Below are 19,435 nucleotides of genomic sequence, written 5' to 3'. Positions count from 1 at the left end.
AAATCTACGCAGTCAGGCAGCAAACAACCGAAGGCCACACAAGGGTTCAAAAGAACCAGCGTTCATGTAGGAGGCACAAAATGAATGGCTGAAGTATCACTGCTACACTTGTTTTTCATGCTATTATAGATGATTACATTCAAGGTGCATATCAAGGATGTGTTTGGCTTGAGATATCTACTCCCTTGGTTTCTTCTGTGGCTTTGTACTATGTGTTACAAACATTGGAATTGCTCTGTCACAGAAGAGCATATATCAATCTGTTCCAGTATCCTGTCTCTAATTGTGGCCAGTTGCAGCTGCTTCAGAAGTGCAAGAATTCTTTTAATTCACAGTCTTGAAATACCCCAGCCCATAGGAATTTCTTAATATCAGCAACTAGCAATTGGCTTATTCTCTTAAATATGGTTACCAGGGTTGGGGGCAGACTTATACCCAAGTATTGCTTTCTGTCTCTAAAATGTTGACTATTTGATTCTTCATCTACCCCCCAGAAACAATTCACACAATACCTTGGTTACTGCTGTCAAGGTTACTGCAAGTCCACTACCTGTGGTCTTCTGACTTATCATTTGTCTCTCCAGCCTGTCAAAAATGAAACCTCTACACCTTTTACCACTAGAGCCGAGTATGTTTGACCCACTCCACTAGTTCCACCACTCACTGAATACAATTTAATATTTTTGAGCAATTTTCTGCTCATGTTAAGGCTTTATATAGCTCTGACACTCCTTATTACCAAGGATCCTGTTTTTTCCTGATAAAAAATTGCAAATTCTCAAATAAAAACCCAAAAATCCATGATTAAAATTAAAGGCCTCTCACTCCCTCACACAGGCCCCTGGCCTTGCTGGTGTCCCTCACGCCTCACCCACAACTTCATGCCCACCCCAGCCCTGCAACAGGGGGGCTTGCAGCTGCCAGAGCTATGGAGCCAGGGGTCTGGGTCCACACCCCCCTACCCCCAACAGGAGGTGGTGGCTGCTGCAGTGGAGCAGAGCCCGGCTCCCCCCCTACTGCAGGTTCAGGCAGGGTGGGGTCTGGTTCCCCACTGTGGCACACACTCTCAGGGGGCAGGGAAAACCTGTGCCCTCAGGCCTGTACACAGGGTGGGAACTCCACACTGCCTACTGTGGGCTCAAGCTCCCACCCTGCTGCCCTCCTCTGGGGCCTCCACAACCTGGCAGGTGTGACGCGGCACTGCAGAGCAGAGAGGGGCCACACGGGGAAGCTGCTTGCCATTGTGAGCTTTGCACTGCCCTGGCAATGCATCCCCTGCATATGGCAGCAGTGAAGGGCATAACCCCACACTGCCACCCTCACAGCTGCTGCACACAGGGGATGCGTTGCCAGGTCAGCGCAGACCTCACAGCAGCAAGCAGCTTTCCTGCATGGCTCCACTCTGCCCTGCAGCACCAGGTTGCACCCACCAGGCTGTGGAGGGCAGCAGGGTGGGAAGCCTGAGCCCACAGTGGGCAGCCTACCCCCTCCCCCTCCATCCTATGCACAGATCTGGGGGCCATGGATCCCCTCTAACCCCTGAGAGTGCACACAGCAGCAGGAAGCTGGCCCCACCCCCCTGTACCCTGGACAAGCTGTCCATGGCTCTATCCTGCTCCCTGCCAGGGCCCTGCAGCTGCACATTGCAGCCCCAGGCCCCAAGCACCATTGGGCTGGACAGCAGCCCCAGTCACATCCCTTCCCAACTCCTTGTCTATGGGGGCCACAATTCCCTCCCCGTGGCAGCTGCTCTCTAGGCTGCCAAGGACCATGTGCATACACATGGCACCCCCTGCCTGACTGTCCTCCTCTCCCTCCCAGCCTCTTTGCAGGCTGGAACTCTGCTAGCCCACAAAGAGCTCTTTGCAAAAGTGCAAAATACATAGGTTTCTCTGCTAAAATGAGAAGCCTGTGTGTTTGCTCCAGTAGAGGGGGAAATCCATATTTTTCTCCATTTTTCCATGGGAAACAAAACCTGAATCCTCGCATATCACCTAACCCTATCCTTTACTCACTTACCAGTACTACTATTCTTGAAGCCCCTTTCATCTATTTTAATTGTAGCAGCATTTAAAAAAATAGACCCACCTGAACAGAATGGGAAGGGCTGCCTGACAGAGACAGAGTTTGTCCCAGAGGGGACACTGTAGGCTCTGAGGGCAAGTGAAGCTGTTTTGGAAGTAGCCCTGTTGGAAGTGGGAGGGGTGCTGAAACCCCAGCAAAGTTTTGAAATAGAGCCATTAGCAAAAGCCCGGGAAGGGCCCTGAGCTAGGATTGGCTGAAAGGCTAGGATAAAAGGGGCGAGCAGTTTTCCCGCAGGAGAGAACAAGAGAGAGAGAGAGAGGGGCTGAGAGACAGGCTGGAGACCGTATCCAAAGTCTCAACACAGTGGTCCCTTGGAGAGCCCCTGGGAATGCCCTGCTGAAGCTGCAGCAGAGGCTGAAATGGGAGTGATACAGTATCCAGTTCTTCTCTCCGGCTGTGGCAGCAGGATCAGGCAGGGACTGCTTGTGTGGAGACTCCAAGCCTGTGAAGAGCTGACTGCAGCCCGGTGTGGCTGGGTGAGCCCCACAAAGCTGGGGGTGGGGGGCGGCAAAGCCCAGGGAGGGGCTGCGTTTGCCGGGGCTGTGAGGCTGTGTGGGACAGGAGGGTTGCTACAGCCTACAGCCCAGACATTGCTTCCTGCAGAGCCAGGGAAGGAGGTCAAAAGGCAGGGGAAAGCTGTCTTGCAGGAACTGCAGAGGAGTCGCCGCTTGCTGCCCGGAGGCTGCTTGCTGTCCAGAGACCCCAGGAGCATAGAGACGGACACCAGCACCAGGGAGCGGCCACAGGCCACATGTAGGGACACAGACAGGACCGCTCCCTGAGATACCCCGCTAGTACACCGTGTGCAAGTGAGAGACTGTGTAAATAAGTTCTTGAGGGTTTATTAGTTGGTATATCCATGTGCTTATTTAATGATTATTTATTATGTTGTAAATAATTAAATCTTGTAAATAGTTTGAGAATTGTCTGTGAGGGTGCTTGATTTTAAGGGGAGGCTCTCCGCTTGGGGGCACTGCAGCAGCTTCCCAGGGGGGCTGGGCAGGGCTACTGGCTACCAGGTACCCCAGGATCCCACTATTCAGGTGAGGGTGCATGTAGTGTCACGCCCAGGGTTACATAATCATAAGCATCAGGCATAGACCTGGGTAAGAAATGGTTTTCCTATTCTGAGAGAATTGTCCTAATTTGGAACAGGAACACAAAGAAAAAAACCCAAAAAAACCCACACAGAACCTGGACATTTCTCCTGTACTAATCATCTGGGAATATAATGTTTTGAGTGAATATAATTTAAAAATATTTCATTTTTATATTGACTTTTGTTGCATCATAGCACTTGACAAAGCAGGGTGTTCCCTAGGAGAGCTCATGCCTATCTTGCTCTACCTTTTGCCTCATTTTGATTGAAAAAAGTTCAAAGTACTTTTATTTCTATTTTCCAAAAACCTTTCCAAGAAAAATGTTTTTATTGCTCCTCTCTCGCTGCATATCCCTTCATTTTGTTGCAAGTGACATTTCATTCCATTGACTGTCCCACACTCTTTGTAAGGCATAACGTGAAAAGTAACATGAAAATGGATAAAGAGAGAGAGAGAGATCAGTCAAGATAGCCTTGAATCTTTCCCTTCTACCCAGCAGTGTAAGAATGTGTCTGGGCACCTAGGCCAGCTGCTATATACAGGGGCAACAGCAATTTCCTGCTGCTGCCATAATTACAACCACACAGCCGCAGTAAAAGCCAATTTTTTCACCCCCTCACCCCAATGGCACCCACGACAGTTGCCCCTGTCACCCCACCCTAGTTATACCACCGCTTCTATACATTCCTTTTAACAAACTTGAAGCCTTCAGGCAGCATTAAAGGACTGAGTGAGACATACCAATTCTTTCCCGACATAAACCTTATCCATTGTATTCTGGGGAAGTTAGAAGCTGGGAAGATACATGACAGATACAAGAGAGTTTCAGCTTTAGGTAGACGTGAAAGAGTAAACAGCAATGTGGCGAAAAGAGTCAGAGAATGCCGCTTCCGGAGCCATTACCATATTAGGATAGAAGCTCCAGGAGGAAAAAAAAAAAAAAGAGAAGAGACGGGAGTCTCAAAAGAGAAAAAAAAAGAGAGAGCAACTGAAGGAGAAAAAAAAGAGGGAAAAAGAAGATCCCCAGAGGATAAAATACTTACCTCAAGATTTCTCATGATGCCGGAGAGAGCGGAGCTCAGAGGAGGAGGGGTGGATCCCCAAAGAGACACACAGCAGGACATGGCTAGCGGTTGCCCTGAAAAGTAAACAAAAAAAAGAAGGAAGAGAGTGAATTGACCCACTCCCACATGCTTGGAGACGACATCTGGGTGGTGTCAGTCACAAGGATTCAAGGCTTCAGGTACACTCAAGATAAAAAGGTAAACACTTATAACAACAGAAAAAAAGAGAAAATATATGGCAGGGTTTGAAGAGAAAATACCACCCCAAAAGAAATAAACAGATGAACAAGAGATAAAGAGACTTCATTTTCTAATACCAAGTTCGGTCCAACCGAACTGATAGTTATGTAAGAGCAGTATATAGATAGAATTACAAAGTTGATATAACTAATAAGATTAAAAAAAAAAAAAAAGATATAAATGGACCACTTCTGTTTAAAGGTAAAGAAAGTTTGTATAGTGTGATAAAGGATAAAAATAAAGACAAATGTTAATCCGCATCCGACTGTGAGTATATATATACATATCGGTGAGTGTGTGTGGATAGTCGAGAAGGCGTGCAAAGTTTTCCTCTATAATACTGGGACTCATAATAGAGAGACACGAAAAAAAAACCCCAAAAACAAAATTATTTATTTATTTATTTATTTATTTTATTTATATAACCCTCCCAACTAGTGATATCATAAATTAGAACATATTATAACAACATCTAAGACATGGCAGCTGGGAAAGTCAGGGTACTTATAGTTCTTTGGGAGATTATAAAAAGGATATGGAGAGGCATCGTAAGCTCCACCATCACAGTGGTGCATTGGCTGGGAAATGACGACGGCCTGATCAGAAGACAACATGGAGAGACAACCGAACCCCATGGGAAATCTAGAGCCTCTACAACAAACCCTACATCTAGTAGGGCAATTACTACAACAACAAGCCGCTTGACAAATCACACTTGAAGAAAAATGGATACAGCAACAGGCATGGGTTCAACAACACCAAGTCAAATTAAGAGTCCCTAAGATGACCCCACAAGACGACCCAGAGGCCTTCCTTGAAAACTTCAAAAAACCAGCATTAGCATCTGGGTTAGAGCACAGCCGGTGGACCAACCATTTAGGTGTGCTCTTGATAGGAAGAGCACCGTCCTTTCGTTTTACAGACGGATGCCTCAAGTTATGTTGTGGGCGCTGTATTGATGCAGGAAGTGGACGGGATAGAACACCCGATTGCCTATGTTAGCCAGAAACTTAACCCACCAGAACAAAGCTATGCCACGATCGAATGCGAGTGCCTAGCGATAAAGTAGGGAGTAGAATATTTTTGGTATTATCTTCTGGGCCGTAGATTCACTTTGGTTACTGATCATGCACCCTTGAAGTGGTTAAAGACAACCCAAATGTATAATACTCGAATCATCCAATGGGCACTCGCTTTGATTCAAATACAGGCCTGGGCACACAAACATGGTAGTAGACTTCCTATCTTGATGTCATCCTGGTACGCAACCCCTAGAGACATTGAATACCCAGGAGGATACAAACCCCATCCACATCAAAGATCAGGATAAACAACAAAAGGTGCCTAGCGGCGTCTTAAGGGGGAAGGTGTGTGAAAAAGTAAACTGTGACGCGGCGAAAAAAGCCAGAGAATGCCACTTCTGGAGCCATTACCGTATTAGGATAGAAGCTCCGGGAGAAAAAAAGAGAAGAGACGGGAGTCTCAAAAAAGAGAGCGGCTGAAGGAGAAAAAGAGGGAAAAAGGAGGTCCCCAGAGGCTAAGAGACTTACCTCAAGACTTCTCACAACGCCGGAGAGAGTGGAGCTCAGAGGAGGAGGGGTGGATCCCCAAAGAGACACACCGCGGGACACAGCTGGTGGTTGCCCTGAAAAGTAAACAATAAAAAAAGGAAGAGAGTGAATTGACCCACTCCCACAAGCTTGGAGACAGCATCTGGGTGTTGGTCACAAGGATTCAAGGCTTCAGGCAAGTGCAAGATAAAAAGGTACACACGTATAGCAACAGAAATAAAGAGAAAGTATACGGCAGGGTGCGAAGAGAAAATTCCTCCCCAAAAGAAATAAACAGACGAACAAGAGATAAAGAGACTTCGTTTTCTAATACCAAGTTCAGTCTGACCGAACTGATAGTAGTTATGCAAGAACAGTATATACATAGAATTACAAAATTGATATAACTGATAAGGTTAAAAAAAATGATATAAATGGACCACTTTTGTTTAAAGGTAAAGAAAGTTTGTATAGCGTGATAAAGGATAAAAATAAAGACAAGTGTTAATCTGCATCCAACTGTGAATGTGTGTATGTACACACACACGCACGCTCGAGTGCGTGTGGATAGTCGAGAAGGCGTGCGAAGTTTTCCTCTATAATACCAGGACTCCTAATAGAGAGACAAGAAAAAAAATAAAACAAACAAAAAAATGAAATATATATTATAACCCTCCTGACTAGTGACATCATAAATTAGAACATATTATAAAAATATCCAAGACGTGGCAAGCAGGAAAGTCAGGGTACTTATAGTTCTTTGAGAGATTATAAGAGGATACGGAGAGGCATCGTTAAGCTCCACCACCACAGTAGACTTCTACATGCAGACCCTCGCTCTAAGGTGGGTTACTGCATGAACAAATCAAAATCCTGCTCTCTTTTCAGCTGTCACAGTTACATCTACAAACTGCTGTGGTTGAGCTGAGTCTAAAGTTCATCACATGATTCCAATGCAATCCCAGTTACATCAGACATTACCTCACACTGATAGCTTGTAACATCTGACACCTGAGAAAAGCAACAGAGAAAGACAGTACACAGATCAAAACCTGATCGTTAGCAGCTTATCGTCTATGAATATTCACAGACAACTATAACTTGATAGGTGCTTTCTGATTGGGAAAGCTACAAAATCTCATAGACACTGAGGTTTGGTTTTTAAGAACACATTAAATGTTTATTGAAATTTTAAAAAAAGTTAAAGTTGTGTTGGATGTAAAACAAACTATTATGCAATCCTTTAATGTTACTGTGGGCTCAGTTTTACATCGAACCTTCTGTTTTGGTTCTTTGAACATAGAGAACTATAGCAAAAGGGGATATGCTAGCTGTCTCTTCTGAGCCTCCCAAAATCAGTAGATCAAAGCCCAGGCTGCCAAAACTTCTTTTTTTTTAAGTGTTTGTTCCAATGAAAAAATCTGTTCTCCTTATCTTCATTTGCTATGGGCCAGATCTAAAACCCATTGAAAAATGGGTATGTACAGCCATTCGCTGTACCCAGTCTATGTTCATGCAACTTACTTCAAGCTGCCTAAATGTAAACTGAGAATGGTGCACACAGATATTTGCTGTTGCTGGGAGCCACATGGGGCAACCCATTAACTCAGGATAGGAGGGTGAACAGGATCAGGGGAACGCATTGGCAGATCTACAGGGGGGAGGCTGGGGGGTTTGCAAGGGTAGGAGGGTTGCCTGGTCAGAGTGGGGTTGATCAGAGGTCTAAAAATACCCCAGTTAAGGTTAGAAGTATGGGAATCGCACAGCCCCATGCAGTGCTGGATTATGACATGCTGAGGCCCTAAACTATGTCCAGTTTAAGAGTCTGCATATGATAAGAATAATCCACAAAATCCATGAAAACGGGTGTTCATGAAATTTTAAGGTGAATTATTGTTATTTCTTCACATACTTATGAACTCAATATGAATAATAACTATGGAGCCATATATGTCATATTAGAATGAAAATGTCTAGTTTATTTTTCTTATTTAGAGGCCCATCATATTGTGAGGCTCTAAGCTGTAACTTAAGTAGCTTAAGCCTAAATCTGGCACTGCCCCCATGGCTAAGGCAAGCAGTGGGGCTTTCCCAGTCTCTGGGCTGTGATGCAAGTGTCTGCCAGCACTCAAGAGATCAGGTTAACCCTTTCTCAGTCTAAGTTAATGCATCTCCTAAGGTGAAATAACTTCAAATCAGCCCACCTTTTTTTTTTCTTTCTTTCTTTTTTTTGGGGGGGGGTGGGGTGGAGGGAGGGGCAATTTAGTCCCTCTGAACATTTGCATGATTGGGCATTTAGATTGACCTAACCCTGGGTTAGAGTTAGGTCAATCTAAGTGTAATGCCTATACATACATAAATGCAAAGTGCTGCACCTAGGGAGGAAAAATGTCCAGCACACCTACAGCCTAGGGAATGACCTGCTGGGTGGCACAGAGGTGGAAAGGGATCTTGGAGTCCTAGTGGACTCCAAGATGAACATGAGCCGGCAGTGTGACGAAGCCATCAGAAAAGCCAATGGCACTTTATCGTGCATCAGCAGATGCATGACGAATAGGTCCAAGGAGGTGATACTTCCCCTCTATCGGGCACTGGTCAGACTGCAGTTGGAGTACTGCGTGCAATTCTGGGCGCCACACTTCAAGAAGGATGCGGATAACCTGGAGAGGGTCCAGAGAAGGGCCACTCATGTGGTTAAGGGCCTGCAGACCAAGCCCTACGAGGAGAGACTAGAGAAACTGGACCTTTTCAGCCTCCGCAAGAGAAGGTTGAGAGGCGACCTTGTGGCTGCCTATAAGTTCATCACAGGGGCACAGAAGGGAATTGGTGAGTATTTATTCACCAAGGTGCCCCCGGGGGTTACAAGAAACAATGGCCACAAGCTAGCAGAGAGCAGATTTAGATTGGACATTAGGAAGAACTTCTTCACAGTTCGAGTGGCCAAGGTCTGGAACGGGCTCCCAAGGGAGGTGGTGCTCTCCCCTACCCTGGGGGTCTTCAAGAGGAGGTTAGATGAGTATCTAGCTGGGGTCATCTAGACCCAGCACTCTTTCCTGCTTATGCAGGGGGTCAGACTCAATGATCTATTGAGGTCTCTTCTGACCCTAACATCTATGAATCTATGAATACCCTAGAGGCCTAGATGATCATCTCGCTGTTCATATCAGTAGGCTTTGGATCTGGCCATGATGAGCTAAAACCCAGAAAATGACATCAAACTTGCTATGACTTATTTGCTCAGCTGTAAAAATGAGGTGCAAGTACCATGGGCAAAATCTTGCTCAATTTGTTCACATGGTTAATCTTATTGATTTCACATGAGTAAAAGTGAGTAGGATTTGGCCAACAGGATTCTCCACTGAATAATGTTTTAATTGGAACCAAATTCTATTCCAAATTATAGCTTCAGGGTAACTAGGTATTAAATAACTATAACCTCACTTAAAACGCCTATATTGGAACTATAACAGTTCAGTTATTGCTAAAATAGAATTAAGGCAGTGGGATCACTCTAACCTCTGTATCCATATTTTGATTTTACAGCTCATACTAATTTGAGAAAAAAGCTGTGATCAGTTTGCAAAAATCAAATGTCTTTGTTGTGTCATCCTTTCATGTGATTGACTAAAAAGTGAGTTACCTTGAGCCAGCCTTTAATTAGCTATACTCTAGACTGGAAGTACCAATTCCCCTGCAAATTTTCTAATTAAATCTTCAGCTGCTTGAAACATTAGCACAGCAGAGACTTCTTTTAAGCAGCCCTACCAGGACTTCAGCAGTGACTCTACTCAAGTTCCCAGCTGAACTCAGAACTATCTAACACATGATGCAATTCTGGAGAAATCACACTTATTATTGCTTATGGTGACTTAGACATACCTTTCTCAGGGTAAAAGTCAAGAAGAATGCCTCAGGTGTACTTAATCAGTAACAGAGATTTTTCTGTCTTTTAAGAAAAGATAGAGAAGCAGCAAGTATAGCAAACTCAACAAGTGGGAACTTGTCGTCTTCACCTGTAGAAGCCAGTCAGTGTTTAAAGCCAATGTAAACAGATACAGACTTGCTCACAGATATCTATTGGGTCTCTGACAACAGCCAAGGGGGGAAAAAAGTCAGTGCGGGTGCAGTATCTTTTGGCAGAATGACTGATACAGGTTTCAACATTTTGTTCTGTTACAAATCAAAATAAACGTAACCAGCTGCCTCAGCTATTACAAATGTTCATCGGTATTGTAGCCAAAAACTATATCCATTAAATTAAATACAGTCCAGGAGAAGTGCTCTCTGGCCTCCTTTCATCTTTGGATTTCCAGTCTTCACGTTTGGAACCCTGTATGTAGGTTCCTCGATGCTGACTTTGGCATCACTGATGACTGCAGAAAATGGAATTCATATTTTAGACCGGTTTTAAAGATCAAATTTTAAAAAGGTACTAGCTCCTGTCATTTATGCTGGTGCTACTCTCTAAGACTTTGAGAAGAATTTGGCACCATGTGTCAGCCTACTTTTATTTAACTTCTGATATCCATACCCTAAACTTGTAAGGTGCTGTGAAGCCTCTGGGATTTTTTTTTTTTTTTTTTTTTTTTTACAGTTCAAGTTAACCAAATACACATATGAGGAATTTACCACTCCATCAGGTGAGAGTACCAAACATCATATTCAAAGAGTCAGCCAAGCTGTTTATTAAGATGTTTATAAAGTGCCCAAATCTCAGACAATCTAAGCTACTCTGATTATCATTGCTGTCATGAGCTAAATGGAAGAGGACTCTAAACTTAAGTAAAGTAAACTCAGGCAAAGGATTTGCAAGATCAAAGGGGACCAGTTCCTGGCCCTTGATGAAGCAGTAAATGGGGACCATGACAAAGTTGCAATGGATTGGACAAAGAGAGATGCCCTCAAGCCAGGAGCTAAAAAGGATGCCTCTACAACAAGGAATATACAGCCCACAGACTAGATCTGGCCTACCAACTGATTGGTAGTGTGCACCCGCTCAGTGAATGGATCCGGCCCACAGGCAGGCAGCAGCTCTGGCTCTGACAGCCACGTGGTGCTGGGAGGCCAGAGCTGCTTCTAGCATGCTGGGCATGCTCTCTGTCTCTGAGCCAGGGCTACCACCAGTATGGAAGTGAAAGAATGAATCTGCCCACAGCTGTAACACACCCTGCCTTCATCCCAACCCAGGTCCGGACCTGGCAGCTGCTAGCTGCATCCACAGCTGCCCAAATGTGGTTGGCAGCTTTCAGCTCAGGGCTACAAGTGGGGGGAGGTGGGAAGGAGGGCATGCAGCTGCATGCAGGTTCAGGCCTCCACGCTGATCACAGCCTGCAGCTGTAGCATGCCCCCTCCCCTGTGCCTGGAGCCCTGACCTAGATGCTGCTGGCCACATCTGGGCAGCTGCAGAGACAGCTGGCAGCTGCTGGGTCTGGATTTGGGGTGGGGGCATGCACTAAAGTCACAGGTGGGTAGGCCCCAGCCACAGAGGTGAGGAAGAGGCAAAATAAAGCTCTGGGCAGGTTCAGGCTTCTGCTCTGGTTGCAGCCCGCAGAGGGAGAGGTGTGGCCCTCAACAGGTCACCAAAACTCAGTAAGTGGCCAAACAGCCCAAATAATTGCCTACCCCTGCTCTACAACATTCATTTTGCTAAGGGGGACAGTATGGGAACATTGGTAGCATAGCATGCTTTGAGCTTGTTTGTGTAATGTTGCCATAAATTACAGCAATACCCTCGTGTCTAGGGGCCACATCAACCCCCAGAACCTAAGTTATGCAAAAGTGGTTTTGCTCTGGTCTCTCACTCTCCAAGCCTACATCTCCTATGCTGCATCTCACAGAAGGTCACCTATTGTTCATTCTTTCCTATATTACATAAAGAAAGACTATATTACATAATTGCATAGAAACATTAAGTGAAATTTTCCTTCAAACAACATCTTAGATAAATCAGGCCCACAGTGCAAAATATCCCTTCATCAAGGTATAATCAAGACTCACTAGGGTAACAGGGACCACAGTCTTTTCCAGCTACAATTTTCTGTCCATTCTAAATGAGCCAGATTTTGCTTTTTCTTACAACATAATTGAGGTTAATGTCTTTGCCGGGAACAACACCAGTACTAATGGCTCACATTCATTGTAAGAGCAGAATCCAGCCCACCAAATTTGACTATATGTGCTCATAGTACCAGAGGTCATTTTTCTACATAACTGTAAAATAGACTGGTACATTGGAGTGTAAAATTTAAGCTAATTGGCATTAAAATCTGTGTCTGTTGTAGTGCCTGTGCACATACAGTTCCTTTTCATCTGATGTGGTTAAGGGCTTTAAAGCTGTTCCTTCTGACTAACTGTCTTTAAAGCGCTAGGCAATTGGAAACAGGCCTGACATTACAAAGTGAGTGTTCATATGCAAACCTCAGTCTAGTTGAAGTGGATTGTGCTCTCTTGGAAGTTTGCTGGATAAATAGACATCAAACAGAGCTTGGGAATAGCCCTAGTGCACTTTTGAAAAAGAACAAATTGAGATCTCTTACCTCCCAGCAAACTTTAAAAGAAAAGTTGTGGTAACAGAAACTGCAAATCACAAGTATTGTGGTACAACTTCAAGGGAAAGTATTACCACTAGGCATTTTCCTGAAACATAAAAAGATAGTAATTTTTTTGGCCAAAGATGAGAAACATCAAATTGCTCCAATTAACGTTTGAGCTCCTTCAAACTTCAAAACAACTGATTGACGTTTTTATTCATCATCATCATCATCATCATCACTGGTCTCCCTATTCCCTAACATTTTTGTAAATCATGGTGGATCTCACAAAATAACTCTGTGCAATAACTAACAATAGGTGAACTTTATCAAATTGAATCTAGGTTGTAACAGGACTAAACATTTTTGTTACCCTTATATTTAGATAATAATCCATTAAAGCAATGAATCATTTTTGCACCCATGTTAGTTAATAATAATTTTTAGCCCTAATAGATATTGTGCTACATTAATATTTGCAGCTGTAGCATGCCCAGATACAATACAAAGGAGGTGAAGAGAGAAGAGACTGCAGGCAGCAGGTAATGGGGGAGGCAGTGGCTGCAGCTCCAGCTCTAACCCTGGGGCCAGAGTCTCCAGCTGCCCCCCCCCCCCACTCAAATCCAAATAATAAATCCAATTAATAATAATTTTTAGCCCCAATAGATATTGTGCTACATTAATATTTGCATTCAGTTTTAAATTAATTACATGCAGACTGGATATTAAATTCCAAAACCTTCAATAAGGACACTGGCTTACAGCCATTCTACCTTGGCCTATGGTCTTGCTGTATTTCAAAAGATGAGCATAGCTGTGATTGGGTCATTATTTGGATAAATTATATCAAGCTCTATGAAGGTGAGGTTCAGGACAGTACCGTATTTACCCGAATCCAAGGTAACTTCAAATTTAAGATGACCCCCCCCCCCAAAAAAAATTAGATTCTGTACATGGAAATTATATTAATTTGTTATCATTTTCCATGTATAGAATCTGATTATTGGAGGGTCATTTAAATTCATCCCCCCCACTGCTACAGCAGGGAAAGTAGAACCCCCAACACCTTGCCCACCCCCATCACCTGCTACCTCCCTAGTATTTACTTCTCCTTCTACCTGCCCCCATACCTTCATCCCTGAAAACTGACCCAATGGTGCCTATCCCCACACTTGACCTCCACCCCTACTTGTTTAGCCTCCACTGCAGCTCCGATTCCACTCGGATCCTAGGCACAGAGTGCATGGTCAACTCCTTTATTGCCCAGCCATGCAGCAGCAGTTGTAGTGGCATAACCTTTGGCCCCAGCTTTGGGCTTGGAGCTGGAGCTGTCACCACTACTAAAAAGCTGGAGCGACCATAGCCCAGATTGGAGCAGGGCCAGCGCTGGAGCTGGAGCCATGGCAGAGGGTGCATGGCAGTAGGGAGCACTGGGGAGCAGGGACAGATACAATATGAGGGAGGTGAAGAGAAAAGAGACTGCAGGTGGCAGGTAATGGGGGAGGCAGTGGCTGCAGCTCCAGCTCTAACCCTGGGGCCAGAGTCTCCACCCCCCCCCCCCGCCCTTGCACTGAAATCCAAAACAAGGAGCTTTCTCCTTCCCCATTCAACATGTACTCAGCTTGGATTCAAGTAAACACAGTAATATGCAATCTCCTCTATATCAGTACTGTCAGTTTTGTCAGATTCTTTAGATGCCCTATCTTCAAAAGGAGATGTATGATTTTTGGTCATTACAAAGTCCCATTGTGCTGTTCAGCTGCGTGTTTGAAATGAACCTAATAGTCTTAGTCCCATTCCCAGGGAACTGGGGCCCATCTCAGAATGCCATTAAAATAGCCTTATTTGGCACCCTTGATTGCTATATCAGAAGAGAGGAGAAGGACTGTATGGGCATTTCTTATTGCATGTCACATCTGTGACACAGCATATCTGGGATACCTTAGCCAGACTTGCCCTGTTCTGTGGAATAAATAATGTCTGTATTCAACGCCACCACCTGGCATTTATCAGGAGCACAAGTTTAACAATTAACAGATAAAAACCATCCCCCATTTTCTTTTTGCTAAAGCAAACTTAACTCCAGGGTCTTAGCAGAATTCCAGTTTGAACATTTTCACACAGCCTACTTGAAGATCCTCCCTGAAGATTCAACTGCATGCACTAAACAAAACATCTCCCTTTTTTGCCTAAGTCCTAGAACTTACATGGATGTGTGTCCATATAACAGGCAAAATTTTATTTGCATCAAGGCTGAATGAGGGCATCAGAACTTCACACAGATCTTACAGGCAGATCTCTTTCCAGTATTGGTGTGACAGCCTGTTGTGTAATATAGTCATGCACTATTTTATTTTTTAACTACCACCTTCAAGGACTAAAAGTACTAGCATTTCACTGCTGAATAAGTAGATCTCTATATACACGTCAGATCTTGCTCCACCAAAATAAGTTACTTTCTACATTTGACTTCAGTGGCAGTACAAGAGGGTCCATAGTAGTTAAAATGATTGAGGATACTTCAAGATGAAAGACTTCAGTTGCAAAACAAGTATAGAATATATTTTTGTTAAAGCAATGTTCCAGATGCCTAGCTTTTGTGTCTGTATTACTTCAGTAGGCAATTACTGTTTTTCACCTTGACAATTTAATTTACACGAAAAGCTTGTCAACACCTTTATTGTTCATTGTTTATCTGGCTCCACTGATTACATGCAACAAATTCCATTTGATATATTTTATTGATTACACAATGCAGCAGTACTTCTCAGCTTTATATATTTTTAAATGTATTATGCAAAAATGAATACATTATCAAAAGTCAGACAAGGCTGATTGCTGATTATGTTTGACATCTCTGACTTGATTAAATGTGGAGATGCAAATCAAAGTATTTCCAGCTCTCACTTAACAGTTTGTTTAAAAGAAGCACTCCTGTTATGTGGAAGGGAAGGAATATGCACCTGTAAAATCTATACCCACATTTACAAATCTCTAAATTGTGGGTTCTAATCCACTTACCTGTACCTCCAATGGATCAGATGTGCAAGTACTCACATTTGCACCCACAATTCAAGTGCAGGGGTAAAAATGACCATGCATGTTCCAGAGATAGAGATTGCACCCCAGATTACATCTATTTGGCCATTTAAAAAGAAGAAATGCTCTGGGTATGAAAAAGCTGCTGCTCTTTCACAGATGTTCAACTAGGAACTAGATCTGACTGTATATTTTTGCTTTTCTGAAAACTGTGCGTGTGAACTCATTGTTCATGGAAGTGAACTTTGAGCCAGATACAGGCAGTGCTGTGCTAGCCAGCCTTCAAGTGCCGCCAGTGCACATGCCTCAGTCCTGGCTTCCAGCACTCTATTGTTACCCTGCTCCCGAGTCTCTCCTACACAGTTTCCCAGCCATGCCAACTAGTGCAGAAACATGTCACATGAAAAAGCATCAATTAAAAGCTATGGGAAAGCACTTAACTTATTTAAACATTCAAATGAAAGAAGGTACCGAAGGTATTTGGCTCTATAGCATCATGGTTAGTAAATACAGAACCTCCTGAACAAACAACCCGTGAATATGAAATGTGTTCAATGGCCCATCTCTGTAAATGGATGGCTGATGCATTATGGTCCAGGAGTGTCCATGTCTGAAGATAGCATACTTGTATGCCCTGTGCTTTAGTTTATGCTTCTCTCATTCCTTGCAGTCTCAGACCAGCAGAGACTCCCTAAGCCTAAAGAAGGGTGACTGCACCCAAAAGCTTGCCTAGAACTTTTTTCCAACTACTCAGTTGGTCTAATAAAAGATACCACATCTATTCAAAGAACCTTGCCTGCCTTGCTTTATGTGAGCACTTGCTATTAGTCTTCTACCTTAAAGAAAAACAGGTATTCCCCAGTCTGTAGTGGCTGTTGAAAGCACACTTCTGCACATCAACTGCCCTACCTTTACAAAAAGGCACCTTTATAAAACAATTTTGGGTTCCAATCTAGCAAAAAAAACATAAGTGTACTTAGTTCTATATTAAAGCCAATGGAATAACGGTATGCTTAACGTATCACATTGTGAAGTGCTCTGCTGAGCCATGGCCATAATAATACTCAACAGTACTTCAAAGACTTTAAATTCCTCTTTTTAAATGAATCTTCAGATCTTTGTTCTTTGCATATATGGTAGGGCAGGAGTGATGTTGTAATCATGATGGTACTGAAATTATGCAGGAGGCTATGCTGTGCCTGACTTCCTGTAAGCAGAAACCAGAGAAAGAATGTCTTGCATCCAAAAGCTTATCTAACATAGCAGGTCCAATGAAAGATACCACCCTAAGAAATCCTTGCCTCTGCATATATTGCATTTTAGCAAGTACATTCAGACTCCTAAAAAATGACCTATATTAAAACACAAAATATTATCAAAGACCCATCAAGGTTTTCAAATCCTAAATGAAGCATTCAAAAACCCAAGTTATGCAGAGTGGCTTCATTTGGCTGGGTGCTGGTGCCTTCAGTCCTTATTGAATCTCATTAAGAGAATCCCTGTGAAACCCAGGATAGGATTAAAAAAGAAATGACTTTTTCTCATGTTCACTGAGGCCCAGTCACCCAAGTGCTTTATGGGGGCAGAATGGGAACAAGGGTAGAGATTATCTTTCTTCTGAAGAGTCAGATATGGGCCAAAACCAAATGCATAAACACAAATAACATCAACACAGATGCCCTATTTTCCCAGTTAAAACATGTGCATCCTTAACATTCAACAATGCAACAACTAAATGCCTAAGCATTACATTTTACAGCATGAAAGACTCAACTGTGTCCATGCAGTAGACTTACCATTCCTGCAGCAGCATATCCAAGTACACTATGTTGCTCCAGGCTTTGCTTCTGAAACAGCTGCCTCTTCATTTGGCTAATAACCACAAAGGCCTGGCAGTACCAATTAGGCTACTTCAAGTTCATTAGCCCACCTGCATGGCCATGACTACACAGCTTCTAATTTTGGAGGCAGCCTGTGTTTTCAGGGCATCACCAGTAGGGAACCTACATTTAATCATCCATTATTCTAATTGTATGAGTGCCTCTACATGTTGCCCTATGGCAACGTTGTTACTGGTACTTTTGGAAGCACTAAAGCACAGCACGTTAACCATAACAGGGGATAACCATAACCATAATGGGGGAGCGCACTGCTATGGTGAAGTAGCTGCTGATCCCACGCAGATACCCGTGGATGCTAGGTCACTATAGTGCATCACTATGGTGATGTAGCATCATGTGTAGACATGCCCTATATGTGGCAAAAGGAATAAAGAAATAATCAAGACCTTTTAGACACCTGTAAAATGCCCTGATCATGACAAACATGTCTCTGGTCCAAGGAGTAATACTGTCTCTCTTGTCCTTTTACACTTATGAAATATGGAGGTGAAAAAAGGCAGGTTGTGTAGGAAATAAGTGATGTCAGTTAAAAGCTGCTCCCACATGTTGAATATTAGAAGTAGAGTCATGCTGGTAGAGCTGGATTGAAGGACAAAGTGCAGTTGTGACAAAGGTACACAGTAAATGTAGTTTATCACATGGCTGTCCAATTTACCACAGGCATATGATGTTCACATGTGAGGGCAGTCTGTATGTTGACTATTTGGGGGGGGTTTCGAACAACTAGTTATCTGCAGAACAGGTAATAAATAATGAGGGTGATCCTGAGAAATGCTGAAGGCCAACAATCCCTAATGGATTATGTGGGTGTTATAGGCCTCTCATTATTAGCCATACTTGCATTTCTGGGCTTGCACCAGAAACCAGTATCCCCTCAGAAACTTTTGTCTATTTAGAAGCAAGTATTCAATATGGCCATTTTGCCCCAGTTGCTGAGCAGCAAATTAACAAAGAAGCACAAATGAAATCCTTATTTCATAATGGCTAAGTAAAATATACTTTCCCATCATCTTCTACCTCAAAAAATATTATTCATAAATACACTTTAACCACAAAAAATATTATTGCAGTCCTGACTGAGAATCTTTGGACTTCCATACAATTTATGATATTATTTGATAGTTATTAAAATACTAACTGTTCTTCAAAATTTAGTCCCTTCCTAAAAAAGAGAGATATTTTGTCGACTAAAGATTACAAAGATGGCTGAAGTCACATACTAAGAGTACCTTGCAGTTATTGATGACTTGTATAGGCTCATGCTTCTTGTTAGGTAATGAAAAAGAGCACTTAATCAAGTAGAAACCTTAGCCTAGGCCAAATATCCTGACCCAGTATTTTATAATAGCATGAAGTTCTTTGGATAATGCATATGCTAAGAGCAGGTGACTGAGGAGACCTAGCTCAGGATGGACCAATGTACTCATCTTACCATTAGTAACATAAGTAAATTAAACGCTAAAAATTAGTATGCTCCTGGGCTATGAATTAAGACAGAAGACTTCCAATAGCAAAGCAGACATAAAAACCTGGTAATTAATTTCAATTCATGTCTAAGAAACCACTTTGCCGCTCGAGCCAAGGTTCTATTTTAAGAGCCTTCCTTTAATTTTTAAACAGCAAATAACTGCCAGCTATTTTTCATTATTGCAAAGTTAAATTGTCTCCAAGTCTATTTAGGATGATGATTTATTGGCACAAAGCACCAGCCTTAAAGATCAATCACACAGAAACATTCAGATTACTTTGTACAATGCAACCGAGTTAGTCTCTTGTGAAAGTTAACACAAAACAGTTTATGCAGTATTTGCCAAACAAGACTCATGTATGTAAAGTAAAATGGCCACATAGCAGATAGGATAGAGAGGGCTAAAAAGGGATGTAATTATCTTATTAAAGAAAGAAGTGTAAAGCATAGATGAGATA

The 19,435-nt window shown here is 43.1% G+C and overlaps 1 long non-coding RNA gene across 2 annotated transcripts in view; it reads right to left on the bottom strand.

The window, feature by feature from the left end:
* The window catches only part of LOC106738417 (uncharacterized), a 38,549-nt gene extending 22,841 nt beyond the window's left edge, over nt 1-15,708 (bottom strand). The window contains exons 1-5 of one of the 2 annotated variants that reach the window (XR_001373623.3): nt 15,591-15,708; nt 12,576-12,675; nt 6,040-6,134; nt 4,229-4,323; nt 3,381-3,586 (exon numbers count right to left, since the gene is read on the bottom strand). This is a non-coding gene — a long non-coding RNA (uncharacterized LOC106738417). Of the gene's footprint in view, nt 1-3,380; nt 3,587-4,228; nt 4,324-6,039; nt 6,135-12,575; nt 12,676-15,590 lie in introns of those variants that run through there. The other variant, XR_001373624.3, reaches the window with a different exon arrangement.
* Nucleotides 15,709-19,435: the final 3,727 nt, after the last annotated feature.

Source organism: Alligator mississippiensis, chromosome 3, assembly GCF_030867095.1.
Source record: "Alligator mississippiensis isolate rAllMis1 chromosome 3, rAllMis1, whole genome shotgun sequence".
In the NCBI taxonomy this organism is placed as follows: domain Eukaryota; kingdom Metazoa; phylum Chordata; order Crocodylia; family Alligatoridae; genus Alligator; species Alligator mississippiensis.
The sequence above is the reverse complement of the archived record's forward strand: the minus strand, read 5'-3'. Positions and strand labels throughout refer to the sequence as shown.